Genomic DNA, 22,827 nt, shown 5'->3' on the forward strand with positions numbered 1-22,827 from the left:
TTCAAATGCATTCTATACATTTAGAAATATGTGCTGGGTTTTATCTTGTTCAAGTAAATTGTTGGCAAATGGCAGCACTGGAAAGCAATGAAATTAAATGGAAAACAAATGCAACTCAATTTCCCTAAGCATTATTTAGTCTCATGATGGTGGACAGAATCTTTTTACTTTCTTTTTTAGGAGCCAAATTATGGTTAATATTTTGAATGATAATACAAAAAATGAAAGACTTGTTATTGCTGAGTGAAAGCATCTGAAGTACTGCCTGACAGTAGCTGGAGTAATGCAATGTGAAGAGGGGCAGCTTGTATCTAAGCACAGTTCAAATAAGCTTGAGCAAATTGACTACTTTTGTTTTCATGTCTGAGAGTGAGATTTACAAGTTGTAGATCGTGGGAGAAAGACAGGAAACCTATCGCTGGTGTCAAAACCAATTGTGTTGTGTTACTGTGGCTGCTTTATTTGCAAAATAAATATATTTGCATATATAATGGCAAATGCGATTGTGAGTCTCAGCATCAGGAGAGCTATGTCAAGAATTCCTCAGCACGGCTTTGTTTTATTCAGTGCTTTTGTGTTGCTGTTTGCGACAATTTCTCACTAGTCTGGCTCCATTTTATTTTTTACATGCCTACCATTTTGAATTTTGTTAAAATCAATGTGAAAAGTATCCAATAATCAATGACCAAATAGCAATTCTGTGCTTCTGATGAAAGTTACTGTTGTCAACACGTCCACAGGCCAGTTTCTTCTTTGCATTCACGGGGTTTAATCCTGATTACATCCCTCAAAGCTGTTGAGGCGTCTGAGTGCAGAACTGGACCCTTGGACATTGTTTTTTGGTGACTTGTTTTCTAATGGTTGTTGGTTCGAATGGTGATGGAGATGGGCTCAGAAGGACAGATTCCACCTGCACTCACTTCAGTCCTTCAGAGTAATCACTTTTGTAACTTCACAAATCTGATAGAAAGTAGAAATGGATGGAGTCCCATGTCAGTCTTGCTTTTTCATCTTTAGTTCCAGAATGAAAGTGTAAATGCAGAATTAAGCAAAGTAGAAGAATGTTATCTGGGTTTTGTGCTGCAACTACAATTTCATATCATTCTAAGTGCTGGATATAGAAAAATAACCAGACAATATTCGAGGATTTCTAGAATCTCTTTGAATTTCTCACTCCAGAAATATTTCCTATGAGCAATTCAGCCAGGGAAATTCTGATTATTGTGGAGATCCTCTTAGACCCCCAGGAATATTTGTATATGCTGATTAGCTCCAAAGTTACTGATCTGATGGGGTTGACTGGATGGTTTTTCTGCTACTTTGCATAATATTTGTATACAAATGTCATTTGTATAATATCCCCTGATGAGTTGCTTCATGTTCTAGTGTATAGAAAGGTTACAGCAAGTACTGGGGTTTAAAGTGTAGAAAAATGAAAGACATTTTTGCAGTCTCTACATAACACATTTTGACTGTGCTTAGCTGGCTGTATGGGCTTGATCTGGGAGCTACATGAGAAAGGAAAGCTACAGGGGAAAAAAAATCATCAGAAATGTTATATATTGTTGTATATAAATAATATAAATTGTTATATATTATACATAAGAACAGTGAGTAACTGACTTACTAGCATATTGCAGCACTGAATATTTTGAATGTCATCTGAATTAGACTTCTAGTTTGAGCATGATGAAATCTGAAGGTGTTTGTTTCTACAATATCAGACGCATAAAGGTCAGCTTGAGTACACATCAACTTGAATGTGTGCTGAGTGGCATAGCATGAGCTAAGCACTTTTTAAATGCAAATTGCTAAGGATTAGCTCACTTTGTCATGCTGTTTTCCAGGTGCAGTTCAGGTTGGCAGAGTGTCTCAGCAAGATTGTGTTTGAGATGTGTATCTTCAGTTTGTACCCTTTTAGGCTTGGGAAAGGGCATGGAACAGCAATAAAAAGGGCCACAGATGCAGTCTGATTAGGGAAGGATTTGCTAGCACTAAGAGTGTGAAATGACTATTAAACATTCATAGGGCAGCTTCATAGGCGACACTGAAGCATTCACCTGAAAGATGTAAATTCAGATCTATTCAGGCAGCAGAGGTTGTTTCACAGATGAGTCCAAGACTATGACTAATGCGCAACCCCATGAAAAAGATGGGAGAGTTACAGTACCACTGGCAACATGGGCGGATTATTCCAAAAAGTTGCCGAAAAATAAATTCACAAATCTGTCTCAGTATGTATCTGATGTCTCTGAAACTAATTTCTGTTTGAATTGAGTATTGAATTTATTTTGCGGCACTAAAATACCCTATCAAGTAAATGTACAAAAATCAAATCTTAAAAATCTTCAGTCAAATTCCCCCCAACCACTCTCCTTCCTTTGCTGTGTGTTTTGGTTGAACTGTGACAAACTCTCTTTCGAAGGTGGATATCTATAAGGGAACAGAATAAATATTAGCTTCCCTTTCTAATTTGTTTTTGAGAGCTGGAAGGTATTGCCTTCCAAACTGCAGCAGATAAACATGTTAGAGATGCCTGTTCCTCAGGGCTTCAATGTAATGCCGAATATATGCAAACAGGTATTGCATAACATAATGTTGTAGACAGGCTTGTTTTGCAGCTGGGGACTTTATGCCTTGCTAAATGATGGAAGATGCCAGCAGTGCTTGGAGCCTGCTGTGGTATTCATACAAGGTGCTTTTCCAAATTGGCTGCTTCACTAGACTGGCAGAAGGAAACTAACAAAGATTTTTTTTAAAATGCAGAGAGAGCTTCTATAATTGAAACTTCTCCCCAGTCCACATACAGCCACTATATCATAGTAGCCTCTATGTAGGTCATGAAAAAAAGAAGTTGTATGTATAAATAATGTTTAATAAAACCTTTGTTGGCTCAAATACATGGTGCCAAAACAGTTGCTGTAGATGTATTGGGTGACTGAAGCCGTAGTTCATTTACAGTATTGTGTCTCTCTCTCTTGTGTGGCCTTGGAAATAAGCCCACTCCATTTAAAGGGGAGCTCTTGCTTATTTCTTCACTTATTTTGCTTCTACATTAGCTCAGATCTGTTCTGAGAGGGAAGGATTGAAAGTAACAGACATTTAACGAGATGAAACATAACATGGAATTTACTGATTAGGCCCCTGTAATTACAGTTTATGCAGGAAGAAGCACTCCCAGCAGATTCCTGCAGATAAGCAGCAGGAATGATGGTGCCTTTCTAATGCACTGCTGAAATGTGGCTTTTTCCAGATGTTTCTAGAATTCAGATTAAGAATCTGGAGGCTGCTTGTACAGCCTGCACTGCCTGCTGTAGGGGAGGTCCAAGGGGCAGCTATCATCTAGCCTGTATATTAGCAATTGTTTCCACTGGTGGAGTTCCCTTAGCTCCCCCCTTAGGCAAGGGCTCTGTTCTTGTGGTGGGTAACAGGCATCAATTTGAGATTTTTTGAGGGACTATATTGGTGCTAGGACGTCACATGGAGTTGGTATTGGTTTTTACCACTTTGACAGAAGAATGACTGAGGTCAATGTAAAACAGGTGAATCAATGAACATGTGCAGACCAGCTAATGTATTACTCTTGCAGAAAATTACTGCACTTGGCTTGTCCATTTCTCTCTGTAAACATGCATGACTGGTGAAAACTCTCTAGTAAAAAACCCCACATTTTATGACTCATCACTAGAGCATTCTGTATTGCCTAGCAAAGGAAATTGGATTTAAAATCATACAATTGTAAAAATGTCTTTTCCCTTGGTTTCTGTCTTTGAGACTTTATGATACTCTGGGGTCTAGAGATCACTAATTCCGTAGCTCTGAGAATTAGACTTTCTTTAAGAGCGTAAGAAAAAAAATCAATTTTGATTTCCAAGCATTCATACAGAAAGAAAAAACAACCAAACTTTCCCCCCCAAAAACCCCAACCAACCCATTCCCCACCAAATACACTATGGGACACTATGGGATAGAATTGGGAAGATTGTCTGTACTGAATGCTTGTTTCAGTATGAAAAGCCCACATCAGAATCTGTAAAATGTGGGAATTTCAGACTTAGATACAGTTAAAAGGAAACTGACTGTATCATCTCCATAGTCTGTTTCTTCACAAGCATATGTCTGTTAGCATGGATGACTCCCTATGCAAGGCCAGACAGCATATGTACCACTTACATCTCTTTTGAAGTCTCAGAGCTGAGTGTCAGTGGAATTCCAGAGGTGCCTCTTTCTCAGAGCATCCTTTACACAAGACTGCATCTTGCTCTGGCTCCTCATAGATAGCCTAATGTGTCTGTGGGGATATGGTACTTTCTTGATGGAGGTACTGGTATTTAAATATGTTGGCATTAATAGAAAAAGCCACCTTGAAATAAAGCATCCTATATATGCTGACCATGGTAAAAAGGCACTTGCATTTAGAGATAAGGAGAGATTTGGAGCTTTTCCCAGACAGCAGCCTGTGTGTAGCTGCTCATCCCTTGGACTGTGCAGTAATAAAGGCGAGGCTGAAAAACCCATCGTGTCTGAGTTAGCTACCCAGAAAGTGTGGTGTATCAATCTCACCTGAAGAAAGAGTCTGTAGTAAATTTTTTTCTGTCCTTATTAGTAATGATAAAATCTGTGCAAAATTGGAGGCTGAAGTGAAATCAGAGGTGAACTCTTGTGGCTTTGTTTGCTGCATTAATTTTTTCCATTGGTACATCTGCCGTGAAGTCAGTGGGTGCTTACACTGTAAAAGAGATGTACCCGCCAGTGGCACAGAGGCTTTTTTGGGTAACTGTTCTCACAGGGAAGAAGGAAGGAGGGAAATGGACAGTTGAAAGTCATCATACCTTCACATAAGGTGTTGGAAAATGAACTAAAGAAAGATGGCTGTCTTGATTATTTTTTACATTTCTTTAAATTACTGTGAGATAATCTGTTGTTGAGATAAATCACATTTTGCTACTTAGTGTGCTAAGGATGCTAAGGACCCAAAAGTGAGAAATGTGAGAGTGTTCCAGAATCTTTTTTTCCTTGTGCTTAATCTGTAATTTTGATCTTTCTCTGACAAAGTTACGACATCTGAAATATAAAAAGAGTAACTTTAGGTATATTATAGATTACTGTTCATCTTTCCCTGAATAATAATTCCCTCCCAGGATCCTTGTTCCCATCGCTTTTTTGTTGTGGATTTTGTTTTTTTGAGGCTTTTCATTTGACAGAGACAGGCACCTCAGGCAGCACAGTGGCCATGTTATGCCTGGTTGATAAATCTATTTTTCCCCCTCATCTCCCTACTTCCCTAGTGAATGCTTTTCTTATTCTGCCATCATAAAAGCTGGTTACATGTTGCTGTTGTTCTGCAAGGGAAGAATTAATCTGTGACCTGATCTTCCTCTGAACCAGAGGGAAAACAGCTGGGCTTATTTCATTTTGAATGACCTGGCATACTGGGAGCAGTGGGCTTTAGCTTTTCACCTGTAAGTGCTGTTTGTTTTGCAGTAGCACTCGTGACCTGGAGGCCTTGAAATCAGAGCTCATGCAGCAGTAATTAGGCCATCTGACTGTTCTGTAGTTGGGATCCCCGGTCCCCCTCCCCCCTGCCCCCAAAACTGAAAATTCACTCTTGTAATGGCTTGAATTTGCAACCTTGGGTTTTTCACTTAAGTGGTTAACAGTATATTTAGTTATTGGTAAGACCAGTGCAGTGTTTTGTTCAAATTTCTGGACTATTATAGTTTACTTGGTCGTTAAGCCTTGGAGCTGAAGTACGTAACTTTGAGTCTTAGCTCCTTTCTTTCTGATGATCACAGCTTCCTGATGACAAAGGAAAAGTATTAGTATACAGAGCATTTGGGTTGCTGCTAATGCCAGTTTCTGCCCAGCTTGTTATTAGTGGAAAGTAAGAATAAAACATCCTCCTCTCCTGAGCATGACTAGCGTGTTCAGCTTCTGTTAAGAATGAGTTTTTTGTTGCCTGCAAGGAGGGATGAATTCAAAAGGTGTTTTAGAAGAAGCTACCAGTAATGTAGGAGATGTTAATATCTCTGTCCATCTTTATGAACATCTCCGTACATCCATTTAATTAAGCTAGGTCAATTCCCCTGAATAAAGAAAGGTTGCACTGTTACTAGTGGGTCAGAGTATGAGAAGCGTGGAAAAGTAAGAGACTACTGTGATAGTTGCCTGAGGTGTAATGGGTGAGGAAGCACGTGGCTTTTCTGACATCAGCCAGTTCTCACCTGTTAGGATTTTCTGCATGTGCAAATGGGAGTGGAACCAATAACAGTTATGTTGATTTGTGCCTTAGTCCAAAAAAGGCAGGTTTGTGGCAACAATCAGCGAGAGAACCCTGCTTTGTGACCACTGTGCTGCACTGGAAATGAAGAAATTTTTTCTTTGTGATATCTCCACTCTTTCAGAATCAGACAACAGAAACGGAATTGCTGTGGCTGAAAGGAGAGCAGCACTCCTGCTCACTGCTTATTTTAATTAGGTTTTGTTGCATCCCCTGCTATGAACTAAACCAGAAGTTTTGCACTCAAGGCACTTCACATTTTTTATTTTTATTGTTTTTTGAGAAATGTAGATGTGCAAAGTTAGGTCCTTCAGTGCATGGGCACGTGGCATCTCAGCTGCAGTGCAGCCCTGTCTAGGTCTCATTTGCTATCTTCTGTTTTGGGAAGTTTCTGTTTAGTCTCTCTCCTATATATATATATATTTTTTTTTTTCAATTTTGTTCCAGGTATTTGTCTTTGATATTTCTGTGCAGTACTGGGCTGACACAGCAATATCCAGGTTCTATTCAGTGTTTTTTAAGCACAATAATTTGTCATTAAAAAAATGCATTTTTAAACATCTTCTTTCTAATGACTCCAATGGCATTCTACTGAATATCAGTCTGCAGCATTGCATTTTGCAGTATACATACAAGAGAACAGAAATTTATTCAGTTTTGTAATGGTTCCTACTTCTCTTGCTGATTGCCACTGATAAATCAACAGTCTGCCTTGGCTCATCGGATGTTCACTTTCTGTGTATCTCATGGCCTTTTCTCTTAAACTGCCAGTCTGAAGTATTTGTTCCTCAGAGCTAATCACACATTCATCTTGGTTTACTCTTGGCTTTTTGACTAAATTACTGCAATGAATTCTACTGCTGTTGTTGAGGCTTTCACCTACTGCTCAGTTTATTAAAGATTTGAGGGTAAGGTAACTTAGGGAGATGCATGATACAATTAGATGTAGTATTTCAAATTTAAAATCATCCCTAGTGTGATTTACAATCAAAACCCAATGCCACTCTTTATTTTTTGCTTGCTCACAGAAATTCATTTAGAACAGGATAATCTTATTTACCAACGTGAATTAAATTTTGGCAACTGTTTAGGTGATTTTGAGGGATTTCAAAGCATGAATTAAGAGCTGGAAGAGGAGACAAATATGTGGAAGCCACAAGTATAACTGAAGGATAAGTTAAAGAATCTTCTATGAAAATTCAATTAACATTCAAGTAGAGGCATCCCTCAAAAATAGAATGAAAATTTTAAGTGCATTGAACAGCTTTATGGAAGAAAACCAAAAGAAGTATTTTGCATTTCAAAAGCCAATGAGATGAAAATTCTCTTTGTAATAGCCAAGAGAGCTGTAAGATAGGACTTACAATAGCTTGTCATGCTATTAAAATTAAAACCTTGCTGAGCACATGTTAAGTCATTTTAATACACCTGCAATAAATGACTATTACCAGACTACAGGTGGAAAGAATGTGGAGTTCAGTGGACTGTATATTTCAGAGTTAACCAAAATCTCTGATGTTCTTGTGGATGAAAAACTACTGGGCACGAACATTGCAGTAACACTGTCTACCCACTAAAATTTGATGTTATTCCTGGAAGTGGAGGTATTGGATTAGCTCTAAATGCCAACAAACCAGCTGTTTAGGCACTCTGATTTAATTCCTTAAGTACTGAATTTTAGAAGTGATATTTACAGGAATCTCTCTCAAACCCATGCTTTCTCCCCCTTTCTGGTGGCAGTGCTACAGCAGGTAAAAACTAGCTCCTTCTATGCATTTCCCAGTAGTATCAGCACTGGGGTATGAGAGATGAATCCCAGTTAAAACAACACTTAATTCCAGTGAAATGGGTGAGAGTTTGTCTGGGGTTTGAATGTGTCTCTAGCTGTTGGTGTCTGCACTAACAGCTGTAGTCTTTAGCTACATAGAGTGTCTACAGTTCATCAGTCAGAGCTTTCATTGATTTCTCTAAGTTATCCCAGAAATTAAACTGTATTCAAATTGGAAAATGTCATTCTGGGCTTTGGAGATCCTTCCTGCAGGTCCTTTCTTTGGACCTGGCTATATTGATGCTGACAGGTGAGTGCAAGTGAGTGCGACATGTTCCCCAGTTTGCTTGCTTTGTATGCTGTGGACAGCGAGCAGCAGCTCTGAGATAACCTGTTTGGCCATGGCTTGGTTGCATGGTAGACTCAGATATATGCCATTGGCGTGGACAGCTCTCCATATTCCTGCCCAGCGTGGACAATCTAAGTCTGGCTGTGGGGCAAGGGAGTTAGACCTATTGTGGCTGCTTGTGATATTTTTTTTCTCCTGTTTCTTGGTGGACAGTTTTGGCCTTTGCTTCCTTTAGAATTCTGCATCCTTCTGCCAGGTATTCGGACTGCCGTTTCTACTTGGGTTGTAAGTTTTCTCTTCTCTTCCAAAAAGTGCTCTCAGACTATTTTTATTTGGAAATTTCTTAAAGGTAATGGTTTGTCAACTAGGCCTTTTGATTTTCTTTGACAGACTGCTGCCCAGGATACTAGCAGGCATATGTTGTACAGCTTCAGATCTACATCCATTGTGGGTTAATTTAAGAGCTTAAATGAGAAGCTTGGGTAAAGAGACTTAATGCATTAGAGAATTTCTGTAATGAATGGATAAAAGAATTGCTTCTGAATTGCCTTTGAGCCACTCAGTCTGTGTCACTAGAGAAGGTTTTCCCTTGACTGTTTAGGCTGGCAAGTGCTGACTTGGGTGCCCTAATTCAGTGCATAGCATCTCCAAAGACCTTCTGAAGCAGTGAAATGTGGAGTCATGGTTAATGTGGGTCATCTATCAGCCCAGGCAAGAAATTGGAAAGCCTATCAAAGCATTGAGAGGGAGTGTGGTGTTCTTGCTAGGACTAGAAAAAGAGCTTTTTTCTGCTGGGAAATGCAACATTCTGTCAGGGATTTGAAAGACAAGGATATTTCTAGTGGATGAACATTTAAGATTCCTATGATATCCCATAGGGAAGGTGTTTTATCTCAAGTCATCCGGCAACAAAATATAAGCTATTTGCTAGCAGCAATAACTAAGGAAAGGAATAATATTTAGGCTTATTCTTTTTTTTTTTTTTAAAAAAAAGCATGTTTGGTGAACTGTGCCTTCCAGTGACCCCCTGTTCAGGGGATTGGAATGTGGCTGCTCTGCTCCCCTTCTTTGACACTGGCCATGGGAAGGAGATACTTAATTTTACATAGGGTTTTTTTAAATCTGGCACTGACTGGCCTTGAAATGTTGCCAGAAATGACATTCCTAAATAATATTCTTACTGCTTCAGAAAGAATAAATACCAGAGTGCCTGCAGATACCTTCCTTTTCATTTCTCTGTGACTGTCAGAGCTGTTCCAAATAGGTAGAATATAGTCAGAAATTGCAGTGTGTGGCATCTAAAATGCTGTTTGAACTGAATAACATCCTGTTGATAACCATGTCTGTATATGGAGTTGCCTGTGCCATTGCAGGTAGCCATGATCTTGCTTCTGTTGTCATCTGTTGTGCACCCCCCAGCTCCTGGCACTTCTCTTTGGGGCTGGTGGTATGGCAGCACTGCTTTAGTTGCTTTTTGTCTTTTTAGCTAGTAACTCTTCAGGCACATGGGAGCAGGTGCAAGCATTTTGTACCAAAGAGAGAGTGAGGATCTGTTGTGTGAGGAAGTTTCTTGTATGTTCCCTGCCCAGTCTCACAGCTGGTAAAGCCTAATGTGTCCTAGAACAATTAAGCCACACAAGAATCCTTTCTGTGTTACTCCACGGATGTTGTTTCTGAAGTTGCACCCATCAGGTTTATTGCAATACAGCTTTAGTTTCATGCTGGGTGATTCTTTTTTGCTTAATAATGTATTTATTAGTAAAATCCAGTGTAGGTTCCCATGAAATCATCCTTAGATTATTCTAATCCAGGAAGTGGTTTCAGTTGAAGAAAAGTATGTCAGGACTGGAGTGCGTATTGCAGAACCAGTGAGGATGGTGTGAGGTACTGGCGATGCATCCTTCCATCCTTATAATTTGTAGACTCCTGGATGCAATACTGGAATGTGATATAGGATACCTGGGCTCAGATTGCTTCTGTGCTTGCTTGAGCATGGGAACATGAACTTGGATTTTCTGTGACAACTGTGGTCATTCCAGCCACTGGCAAATTGGTGTATTTAGTTCTTTAACTTGTATTGAAAATCCCTCAAATGCTGTCCCCTCCCCTAACTTCTTCCCACACACGCCTCTTCCCCCCAGCATAACAAACCAAGAAAGAAAAATTTTGGTTGTTTGGCTGTAGGGAAAGGGGTTTCTTGACCTGAAACAAATGTTTTCATCTTTCATAGCATTTAGGATAAATTTAATTTTGGGACTGATGTGAAGTACTTCTAGCTGTTCATCTGGTGAGCCATGACATTGATTATTCTCATGGTTTTTGTTGTATGGGCTTGTCTTGTTTTATTCCCTTCCACCCTCCCATCCCCATGCTGTATTAGAAAGGCAGGCATTTTAAGGAAGGTTTTATGTTAACTTTTGTCCTCTAAGAAATGTGGGCAAGACTGATCTCTCTCCCTGGAAGAGGCTAGGAATATCTTACAGTAAGAAGACATAGGGAGAGATAAGTGTTTCTTTTTCACAACCTCTCTGCTATGCCTACCTGCCTCCCTGTCAGGAGATGTTGGTAAGTGTTGACTGAGGTTTGAGTAAGGAGGAGACTCTCCTTTCTTTTATGTCTGTGCACAGGAGAGCAGAGAATAGCACTGTATGGAGCTGGCACTTAAGAAGATGTGAATGGTCCTAGGAACAGTAGCTGTGCATCCATCAAGCTCCCTGTGTAAAGGTAGGGAAGTAGGAGGAAATACTTGAAAAACTTGGCAGTCACAGCAGTCAGAGGGGAGCTGAGCTTTATTCCTTGAAGAGTATTTAAATTGTTGCCAGAAAACCCTTCCCCTGTTCTGGTAGCCTTGCACACCTGGAGAAAAAGTTGCTAATCATTTAATGTGGATCCAGACTCCATTTTCTGTCTTTAGAAAGTTGATGTACTCTTTCAAAGCAACTAGGAAAAAAATAAAGTAATATTTTCTTTCATGTGTATGTTGGATTAATTGTATAACTATTTCAGATTTTTCTCCAGATCTGAATATAATAGATTTCTAGAATTAAGTTCATTCAGGTAGTAAATCATATTGCACATGCAGTTTTCCTTGCTGAATCCCATGATATGCCCCATGTCCTGTTACATGCAGAGTGGGCAGGACATGTATTTTGTTTTTTATAAACATTTCTTGGTCAGCTCCTAAGGCTAGCTAGGAAAATGCTTGTTAATATGGTCAGCTGATTTCCATGCCTCCTTACCTCAATCCATTTCCAGCAGCTCTGCAGAAAGCAGGAAACTTCAGCTGTGTATAGCCTTCCTGTCAAGGGGCCACCAAGGGGGGATGCCAAAGACATTTTCTCTGCTTTCCATGTGAATGTGGGGTCTCTTGCTGAATTCCACAGCAGTCTCATGTGTTGCTCTCCATGAAATCGCTGAATTACAGGTCCTACAAAACAGACTTCCATCTGTGATTCTTTGTTGGGAAGCTGGATGATGTACTGGGTACTGTAACATAGGAAACACTCAAAACCAGACTTACTGGTATTTGTTGAGAACTTATCAAAGACTGGTGGTTTTTTGGTTGGTGTTTTTTTTTGGTTTTTTTTTTTTTTTTTTTTGTCATTTGATGCTCAGCTTTGCCGTTCTAGATGCAGTTTTTATCTGATCCACGGAAGTTTACTGGAACATATTAAGTTGAATGTTCATAATACTTTTCTTGGTGATCAGCCTTGCTGACTTTTCCAGAATGCACATGATGGATTTTTGTGCAATTTGCATTAAGAGTTTCCCTGTTAACATATTTGTAGTGTTTATCTGCTCATATTTGGAGACATGTATGTAATTTAAAATTGTTCTACCAAGCGAAATGAGCTTTGTAGGTTTTGAAAAAGGGTTAAACATTTATAAATGTAATAAGATAAGCTAGAGTTATGTTAGAAAGGATTAAAACCATAAGAGATATAAGTCCCTATGCTTCAGGGGATAATTGATGGAGTTTAAACAAGTAATTTCCCTGATGGGTAGGTTAGTCTATAATTGCCCCCATAGGGACTTCCTCCTTAAACATCTGGTACTAGTGTCAGTCAATACCATGTTTGATGAACCTTCAAACTAATTCAGGATGGCAATTCTCATGTCATAGTAACTAACATGGTGCTGTGGTATATATCGTGTTCCTTTCTGGCAATGCAAAAAATATTTACTGTATAGCTGTAGTATGTCATAGTAACACATTGTATCTTATTATGCTTATGCTACATATTGCAATGCGTAACAGATAGTAAGCATAATTGCTTGTACTATGCAATGGGCTCTTGGAGTCGTGCTTTCCAAGAAGGGAAAGTTTCTTTCAGTGGAATTAAGTGACTTATTTCAGGCTAAAAGTCTCTCTATCTTAGAATTTTAAGCAGTTTGGACTTAAAGCCCTTTTACTACTATCTGTGGAGACCATTAAAAGACAAACCAAGGGTAACATTCCTCTTGTTCCCACTCTGACTTATGGATTTTTCATATGAAGCTTCCACAAGTTTTGTGACAGAAAGGGCCTTGGGCTAAAAAGCAAGATAAATGTGTATGTAGGCGGGGACTGAAAACCTCACTCACCTCTGAGGCATCTTGGATGTGTGGGAGAAAGGGGATTACAGGTCTGGGGCTCCATGGATTAGAGCTAAACCACTTCTTAGGAGATTTGTGTAACTCCAGAAGAGTGAAGGTGGCAGCTGAGCAAAATATTTTCAGAGATCTAACAAGTCATCTGCTAGGAGCTCGTCATGCCACTTTTAAGGAGGGTTGAGAAATGACTGTCACTGTGAAAAAGTGTTACCTTTTGAGTAAGTGATATTCTTAATGAGAGTTACAGTGCTGGATCAGGGCTATTCATAAGCAATAAATCCTCATATTTCCTGTGCATTAATGACAAACTACCACCACCATTAAAAGGACTTCAAAACAAACAACCCCGTAACACTCCCCCCCTGCCCCCCCCAAGCCCCAAACAACCAAGCAACAAAACAAAACCATTTCCTGCCTACTTAGTACAGATTCAGTTCCCCATTCAGTATTAAAAGTCTCCTTCCACAGAGAGAGCTGAGGATTATGACATCAGAAACACTTAAACCAAAGTAATTTGTAGAGTTATCCTGGGCTGCTGTAAGGTTTGCTGATTGTTGGTCTGTTGCTGGAGTTTTGACTAATTCTCCTGCTGCATGTGTATTGCCCACCCAGGAGGAAAATTCTTCTCATGGTCTTAAACCATCTTAACAATGAACCTGCAGCAGGATGTGTGTTAGGTCCCTACTTCATAGCCTCTGCAGTGTAGAGGCAGTAGAGACCATGCTTTATAACATGGTCTCTATAAAACTGTATAACATGGTCTCTTTATAAAACTTTCTTTTACTTCCTTTTGTAAATGATCTCAGGTTCATACCTTATAAGACTCTTTAATTTTTTTTTTTTAGCCATAGGAAAAGATGAGTGTCTTGCTACTGGAAAATGGCCTTAAACTATTATCTTGACAATGTGAGGAAGGAATGGAGGTTTTTCCCTCTCTGCCCCCTCTCAAATACAAGGGTGTCTCACACAGCCTGCGGGTCTGCTAAACAAGAGAAGGTCTCTTTATGTAGCTAATCTCGCCACAGTGAATTCAATGCATTAGAATGCAAAAAGGAAACAAACACCTGCTGACAGATAAAAGCAAAGTCACCTTTTTCCTGCAGGGAAAGCAAAACTTTTAGCAGCTATCTCTGGGCAAGTTTTCTTGCAAAAAAATGTGTATGTGTTACCCTAACCACCCTGCCCCCATAAGAAAAGAAAGGAGTTAAGGGTTATTGAGCACTGTGAGTTTTAGCCATTTATCACAGGTGTTTCTGTAATTGTGATTCATGGGGAGCCGTCAGACTGTTCAATCGCCATCAGGCTCTGGCTTTGTAGAGAGAGGGTCTTGTGCTAGTGCTCTGGGTTGCAACATAAATCATATTGGTTGACTTAGGTATGTTGTATTTTTCTCCTATATGTGCCCTGGACTCTCTTTTCTTTTTCCCTGTAGTTGTATCTTTCCAGTTTTGTTTTGTAGGGTCTTGTATTTTCTTGCTGGGCAATGATTCAATGACTGCACTTCAGAAGCACTGGGGAATCATAGAATCATAGAATAGTTAGGGTTGGAAAGGACCTTAAGATCATCTAGTTCCAACCCCCCTGCCATGGGCAGGGACACCTCACACTAAACCATGTCACCCAAGGCCTCATCCAACCTGGCCTTGAACACTGCCAAGGATGGAGCATTCACAACCTCCCTGGGCAATCCATTCCAGTGCCTCACCACCCTCTTAGTAAAGAATTTCTTCCTTATATCCAATCTAAACTTCCCCTGTTTAAGTTTGAACCCTTTACCCCTTGTCCTGTCACTACAGTCCCTGATGAATAGTCCCTCCCCAGCATCCCTGTAGGCCCCCTTCAGATACTGGATGGCTGCTATGAGATCTCCACGCAGTGTGTGTCATTGCCTGTGAGGACTTGACCTCCTGCAGGAGCCATGTAGCTTGGGAGAAGGCATGGTGGGGGAAAGGATGGGTGGACTTGTGCATTTGGTCTCTCTGGGATGCATGGTTTGTTTTCTTTGAGACTGGAAGAATTGACCTTCACTATATTTGAGATCTGTAGGTTTCTCAGGCTATCATGCTCATCTCCTTGTGAGCCTGACTGAACATTTCAACTGCAAGGTCCATCACTGAAATTTCCTGGCCATATTATTCACTTCAAACTTCTGTTACTATAGAAGAGCACTGGGATTGGTCTTGTTGTCTCGAAATAAAAAGCAAAATTTCACACTGATTCCATTGGTAAAACAGGATCAAACTTTAACATTCTAACTTTTGATTTAAGTTTTTAATATGTTTTTAAGATGTAAAAATAGGTAGCTATAGTAGTATGTTTGTGACAGCAGGAAGTTGAAAATAGGCTCAATTTTTTAGTGTATCTGGTGGCTTTTACAGCTTGCACTTAGTTTCTTAGGCTGCAGTAATTTTTTTTTTTTTTTATTAAATATGAAAAGTGTATCTGACTTACTCAGTGATTTTGATCAGATTATTTAGGGCTTGACATAGTACAGTGATGTCAGTCAATGCTTTAATCTTATTTCTGGTAGGAAAAATCTCTCAATGGCCTCTGGAATCAGCACCAGTGAAAAGACTATATTTTTTTTCTTTCATGTTTCAGCGTTATTGTAAATAATTCACTTTCACTGTGATCATCTGATGACCTTGGCAAATATTTGAGAAGAATTTCTGCTTATAATATTCTATTGTGGAAAAAAAGCCCAAACAAACTGAGAACAGCTTCTGTTAGTTATGCTTTTAGAACGTAGCTTCTCTAATACTTTGTGGCCCTCAGTGTAGCATGCTAGACTGTGCTGTTTTTTGTATTCTTTGGACAGATCATACATTTTTTGAGATCTTTTTACTTCCAAGTACCTGTTTAACTTTTCTACCCAATTGTCTTTAATACTTTTTAAGGGGAAAAAAACCCCAAAATCTTTGTTGCATTTATTTATTCTAAATCTTATACTGTTTTATGAAGTTATCAGGAAATTTATTCTTTATAATTGATTTGAGAACATCTGTAAGTTCCTCTGTAGGAACAGTGTTTAAGTGCTGTCATAGAGAAGCCCAGAATGAATTAACAATCCATGCCACCTGCATCCTTCAGAATTTTGCCAGCCATTTACCAATTTATGTTTGTTTTCCTTCTAAAGTTCTTACGACAACCTTCCCTATTTTTTAAGTCATTCTCTTTTTGAGTTGATGAGTGTTTTACAGGGTAGATGTACTTCGATAGTACAAAGGTATGTTGGATTTGTGCAGAAATGTGTTGTAACACTTCAGCAGTTTACATCTTTCATTGTAATTCCTGTGCTTATGATATTGCTTGTTGAGTAAAACTAACTTCTTCTGTGCTCTGACACACTCACAACTCTCCACATGCTTGGATGCCCTTTTCCCTTCCAATATTAATGAAATCCTGTCAATGACTTGAGGCTTTCCTGAAATAATGGCCAGCTGCCACTTTGTGCCTAATTTACTATTTTCAGCCTTGCTTTATAACTTTCAGGATTTACCACCTCATTGAAATACTTTTTTTTAATAAGAAGATTATATTTGCTCTATTCTAGTTTGTATTTTTGCATACAAGCTCAGGTTTTTAAGACAAACTCATTGCTTGTTCTTTGTTTGGCATTTTTCCTTTCCTGTATGGTTGTTTACCCACTTTGTAATGTAGCCTGAATAATTCCACTACTCACATAAAACGGTCTTTCTTGTGTATGTGTAGTCCCTTGTCTGTGGTATTACATGAGCAGAAATGAAGGGTGAATTTGGCACCTGACGTAGATGAGGTGCACTTGAACTCACTCTAAGGTGGGAATTTATTGCAACATCAAACAAGCTGCAGTATTGATTAAGTAAATCAAAGAGTTTCCGGGTTAGGACAGTCCATCCTAGAGCCCTATAAAGAAAGATGTGAGAAGGCTCAAGTGTTTGCTTTCAACAGGATAAGTTTGTATTTTCCAAAATGGAATACTTTATCAATATAATAAAGGAAACTCAAACACAAGCTGCTATATCTTGATGAGAGTGTAAATTGACTTGTTCTGCTTGGTGGAAAAGCCCCTGACCCAAAACATGTCATTCCATCTGTCAGTGTGTAGGCACCAGAGAAGAAAAGTGAATGCTGTGGCTTTAGAAGAGTAACTTTTGGAATCGTTTACATAGTGCCTAATCTGTACCTTGGTTTAAAAGATAAACAGTTTTCTACTTTACATCAGCAGTAAATCATTTCTTTGGTCAAAAGTAGGTAAATAAAATAAAATGTTGTTATGGAAAACTTTACCTTGATTCTATTTTTAATCTGTTTAATCATGGAAGAAAGGCAGAGTAACAAAGTTGTTGTGCTTAGATCCATCATATATCAGACACTTAGCCCCTGGTCTTGCTTGTAGATATCTTTTGATGGAACTATTATGGATGAGCTTTATGCTGGTCTTTACAACATATTGCTGATGGTGTTTAGTTTTGATGGTTCACCTATTTGCTCCAGGCATTTTATTTATTTTTAAATAAAGGTAGAGAATAAATGAGATAACAAATCAGGAAAAAAAATAAACAAAACACTGTGCTATCTGGGAAATATCTGAAATATATTCTACTGCACTTAGCAAAAAACCTCAAAGGTAGGGAAATATCTCCTCTTTTTGAGGGGATCACAAAGCATTTGTTTTTACAGAAATGAGATGATTTTCATATATTTCTTCTAAATTTTATGAATAGTATTTTCCTTGGGGTGTTCTTTTTTTTTTTGGCAAACTTCCATGAAAGGAGGAGTAATGCATTCAGTTCTGATGTAGTTTGCCAAAACAGCTGAATCTTAATGTGCATGGTTTCCTCTACTAATTCCTATTATTACACAAAAAACGTGGTCATCCAGAATGCACAAAGCAGTGAAGTAAAACCAAACTTTTAGTTTCATGAGGTTCTTTTCCCCACAGATTGTGTAGCATCACATGTATTCATGTCAGTTTACAGAACATGGTATGATCCTACTCTTGGAGGCTAATACCCAATATTTACATGAAACGTGGTGGAAGAACAAACATAGGTATGACTAATTTTTAGCCTACCAGCTATGGTTTTTAGGTTGACTTTTAGATACTAGGGAAGATCCTCACTTGATATAAATTCATACAGCTTCTTTACCTTTGTTATTGCTTTTATGTTGAGAATTAGATGTGACATCAGATGGACTTTTTTGCGTGATAAAAAAAATTATATATGCTTGCTGCTTCTTATTTCTTCTATGAGAGCTTTTAAAATAATTTGGAATTGTAAGAACATATTCCAATGATCATAGAATCACAGAATCATAAAATAGTTAGGGTTGGAAAGGACCTTAAGATCATCTAGTTCCAACCACCCCTGCCATGGCAGGGACACCTCACACTAAACCATGTCACCCAAGACCTCATCCAACCTGGCCTTGAACACCGCCAAGGATGGAGCATTCACAACCTCCCTGGGCAACCCATTCCAGTGCCTCACCACTCTCTCAGTAAAGAATTTCTTCCTTATGTCCAATCTAAACTTTCCCTGTTTAAGTTTGAACCCTTTACCCCTTGTCCTGTCACTACAGTCCCTGATGAATAGTCCATCCCCAGCATCCTTGTAGGCCCCCTTCAGATACTGGATGGCTGCTCTGAGGTCTCCACGCAGCCTTCTCCTCTCCAGGCTGAAGAGTCCCAACTTTCTCAGTCTATCTTCATATGGGAGGTGCTCCAGTCCCCTGATTATCCTCGTGGCCTTCCTCTGGACTTGTTCCAACAGTTCCATGTCCTTTTTATGTTGAGGACACCAGAACTGCACACAATACTCCAAGTGAGGTCTCCCGAGAGCAGAGTAGAGGGGCAGGATCACCTCCTTCGACCTGCTGGTCACGCTCCTCTTGATGCAGCCCAGGATACGGTTGGCTTTCTGGGCTGCGAGCGCACACTGAAGAAGCCGGCTCATGTTCATTTTTTCATCGACCAACACCCCCAAGTCCTTCTCCGCAGGGCTGCTCTGAATCTCTTCTCTGCCCAGCCTGTAGTTGTGCCTGGGATTGCTCCAACCCAGGTGTAGGACCTTGCACTTGGCATGGTTAAACTTCATAAGGTTGGCATCAGCCCACCTCACAAGCGTGTCGAGGTCCCTCTGGATGGCATCCCTTCCCTCTGGTGTATCAACTGAACCACACAGCTTGGTGTCATCGGCAAACTTGCTGAGGGTGCACTCGATGTCCTTGAGGGAATGGGTCAATGGATTAGGAATAAAACAGCCTCCATTGGGCTAGCAGTTGGAGTTCAATAGTTTTAAAGAATTTTCTGAACACATCTGGTGGTGCAGAGTCTTCAGGAATCTGGAGACCGGACAGCACTTGCTTATATCCTGTTGATCTGCAGGAGATCATTGTGGGGGGCAAAAAAATCAGCCACCAGCTTTTGGGCAGCTCTTCCACCAGGTAGGTACAATTTTATTTTCCTCTTTTGAAGAAATGGGTATAAGGGATAACCCACAGTTCCAGACAAACCCTAGAAGTATCCCAAGCATTTTTATAGATTAATAGCAGGTGTCTGGGCTGTAGCTCCTACTTCATCTCCCATATGGAGCAGGTTCTGTATTCCACAATAAAATGGTGATTTAAAGTGAATTGAAGTAGGTGTTTTCAATTAGCAGTTTACTGGTGGCTTTATTTCTCAGTAGAGAAATTAATGCAATGTAGCAGCATCTTTTGCTGATTAACATATGAATCATATATAGTTTTCTATCCACATATAAGGAATTCAAGCTTGAGTTATATTTTAAATTCAGTTTCTGTACCTGAGTTGGAGCAAGCTGTGGAAATGTCATGTCTGCCCCTGATCTGCTCCTGCACCTAAGGAAGTACACATATCCTATTCTGCATATTAACAAAGGATGCTGCAATCAGAAATAGGTTCTAACCAAATGTATGAATCTCTCAGTTTTGTGGACATCCTCATCAGTTTCTAAGGGGTGTGGTGATGGGTAATCTTTTGGCAGACAGAAATCTGTGAGTTGATGATTGCCAAGTGCACAAAAGCTAAACATCTGATGTCCAAGTTTCAGCTTCAGATACATTGGGGTTTTGCCAGTGAGATTTCATTTTTGGAAGTCACACCTTAAAAAAACTACCGAGTAAAGGGACAAAGGCAATTTAAAACTAGCCATTTGTAAAAACATTTAAGAGTCACAGTGCAGGCTGAATTAGAGTTTCTGGTGGCATATTTGAAGGGTTTGTAATCATATTTTACTTGATGTAAAAGGATCGGATAGTAAGAGACGAACCCTGGACACTCACCTGGTCGGTACTCACCTGGTTTTGGGGTCCAGATTTGGTCTGAGTTAAATAACGATTAGTTTGTCTGTAAAGTAGTTTGTGTCACTCTAAAATGAAGAAGTGCTAAGCAGCTACAACACTCTTTTGTTGTTTCTTCGCTTGTCTCTGTTCTTACCAGAAATAGAAGTGTTAGTTTTCCTGCAAGGAAAACTTTTTTCACAGATTTTCCAGCCGTGTTTGTTAGAGGTGAATAATTTGAAAGTAGATTTCTGAGTGCTATGTTTAGAACTCTAGGGGGAATTAGACATTAAATTGCTGTTAAGAATCTGGACCTTACAGCTTAATCCTGGTATTTTTTTACAGTGGAGCTCCTGCTTAAAACAGAATGTAGATTTTATGTTGTCATTTGGAAGGAGATTCAGGCTTGAACTGATAGTGTTAAAAGCCTAGAGGTAACGGGTTCAAACTTAAACATGGGAAGTTTAGAATGGATATAAGGAAGAAATTCTTTACTGAGAGGGTGGTGAGGCACTGGAATGGGTTGCCCAGGGAAGTTGTGAATGCTCCATCCTTGGCAGTGTTCAAGGCCAGGTTGGATGAGGTCTTGGGTGGCATGGTTTAGTGTGAGGTGTCCCTGCAATGGCAGGGGGGGTTGGAACTAGATGATCTTAAGGTCCTTTCCAACCCTAACTGTTCTATGATTCTATGATTCTAAGTATGTTTGTGAAGTGGAGTGTCTATTTAATAGATCCAGGAGGTTATCATAGTATGTGCTCAGCACTAGGCTAACATATTCAGATTATCAGTTTGCAACCTGGGCAGAGCTTTTGCCTAGCCTGCCTACAGCTATCTAGAACTCTGCAAAGTTTTACCCTACAAGATCTGCAGGACAAGTCTCTTGATATGTTCCAGGGTAACACATTCAGAGGTTCTGTTTAAGAACTTCATTGCATTTTGATGACTGGCTAGTGGCTTCCAAAATAGTCAGTTGTGTGGTGGTTGCTTATGCTTTTCCCACCTCAGTATCACAGTTCTAGCACTGCCTGGCACTCAGATGTTGTGAAAACAGAGTTCAAAGAAGGAAGTGTAACTCCTGGATTAAGAGGCTGTTCAAAGTGGGAAAACTTTGTAGCACTGTAATCTCAGTAAACTCATCCTGTGAGCAGTGCAAAAAGAAGATGTTGAGTTTGGTGGATCTTAATGTTGTTTGTAAAGTCTTTAAACAAAATTTTTATTCCAGGCTTTTTTAAATGGTGATAGCTCTTTCAAAGCCTTAATGTATAGCATTTTACTCCAAGGAACTCATCAGCATCCCGTTGCAAAAGTAGCAAAAGGTTTATGAGACATCTGTGGAAAATATAGTTGAGAGGACTGAGATGGTCAGATCTAATATTTCCACAGTGCTCCTCTGATGCATCAAGCTTGCAGAATTTCTCTGAAATACAACCACCTGCTTTGCTGAAGAATGTTCTGAACTGTTCTGAATGCCTGATTGCATTTAAGTATGTGTATGTGAATGTATGAGCATGAAGGGAAAATTTTATACCCATGTATCACTAAGACCTCTTTCTTCCAATGAATTAACTTCAGAATTTTGCCTGGATAGCTTCACAGATGATATTCAGGGAACTTTGATTTAAAATGTTAGACTAAACTAGGAATCTGAAAGTAATCTGTGAAGTAGTAATGCTTCTTTTATTTCATGCTTATGTTTACTTTTTCTATCACTTCAGCAGGATGTCTGTTCTATTCAGTGAAGCATGTTGAGCATGCTGAAGGTTAACCTCAGGAATAAATGTGTTGCTGAATAAGGGAGATGATCTGAACTGCAGCCAGAATTTTGTAATTTGCAAATCCACGCTTTACCTGTAGTACTGATTTTCCAAATGATAGGACTAAAAATATCTCACTGAGATTTCTGAAGGGAATATCCAGTCTTTCATCTGTACTAATGTCACTGCTTCAAAAGTACTACTTTCTGAAAATTAATGACATAGGTAATATGAATTCATAGAGTGACTTCATTTCCTGTTGGGCACATAAGTTCTTCATACCAGTACCACAATAATATTATTATAATGGACACCCAGAGGGCACTATTAACTGGGCATTAAAAGGAAAAAGAAACTATGAAATGGTGTGTGTTCCTTTCTCTGCATGTTTTTAGGTAGCATGTGATGACTGGTCCTTCTGTGGACAAGTAGCATTTCTTGTCATAGGAGTTTAGACTTTAAACCTATTGTTAAAAGGACAGAAAACATGATTTCAGTCTAAGACCATAGATATTCACTGTCTATCACAGCACACTCATTAGCATGTTTCCATTGGTGTTGGAATGTGCTGTTCAGGTAATTTCCTTATGAAATAATTATTTTCATGAATATGTAAGTTTCAGTATATAACTCCTGAGGTCCCATTACAAAGTTCAGATACCTTTTCACTCCAAATACCCAGTTATCAACACTATCTATGCGGTTTGTCAGTTCATGTTATTTATCAACAAAATTTACTATATTATTTTAAAACCCAAACAAAGCCCCCCAAAACTAAACAAAAAAACCCAGCCACAAC

Source organism: Psittacula echo, assembly GCF_963264785.1.
Source record: "Psittacula echo genome assembly, chromosome: 7".
Lineage (NCBI taxonomy): Eukaryota > Metazoa > Chordata > Aves > Psittaciformes > Psittacidae > Psittacula > Psittacula echo.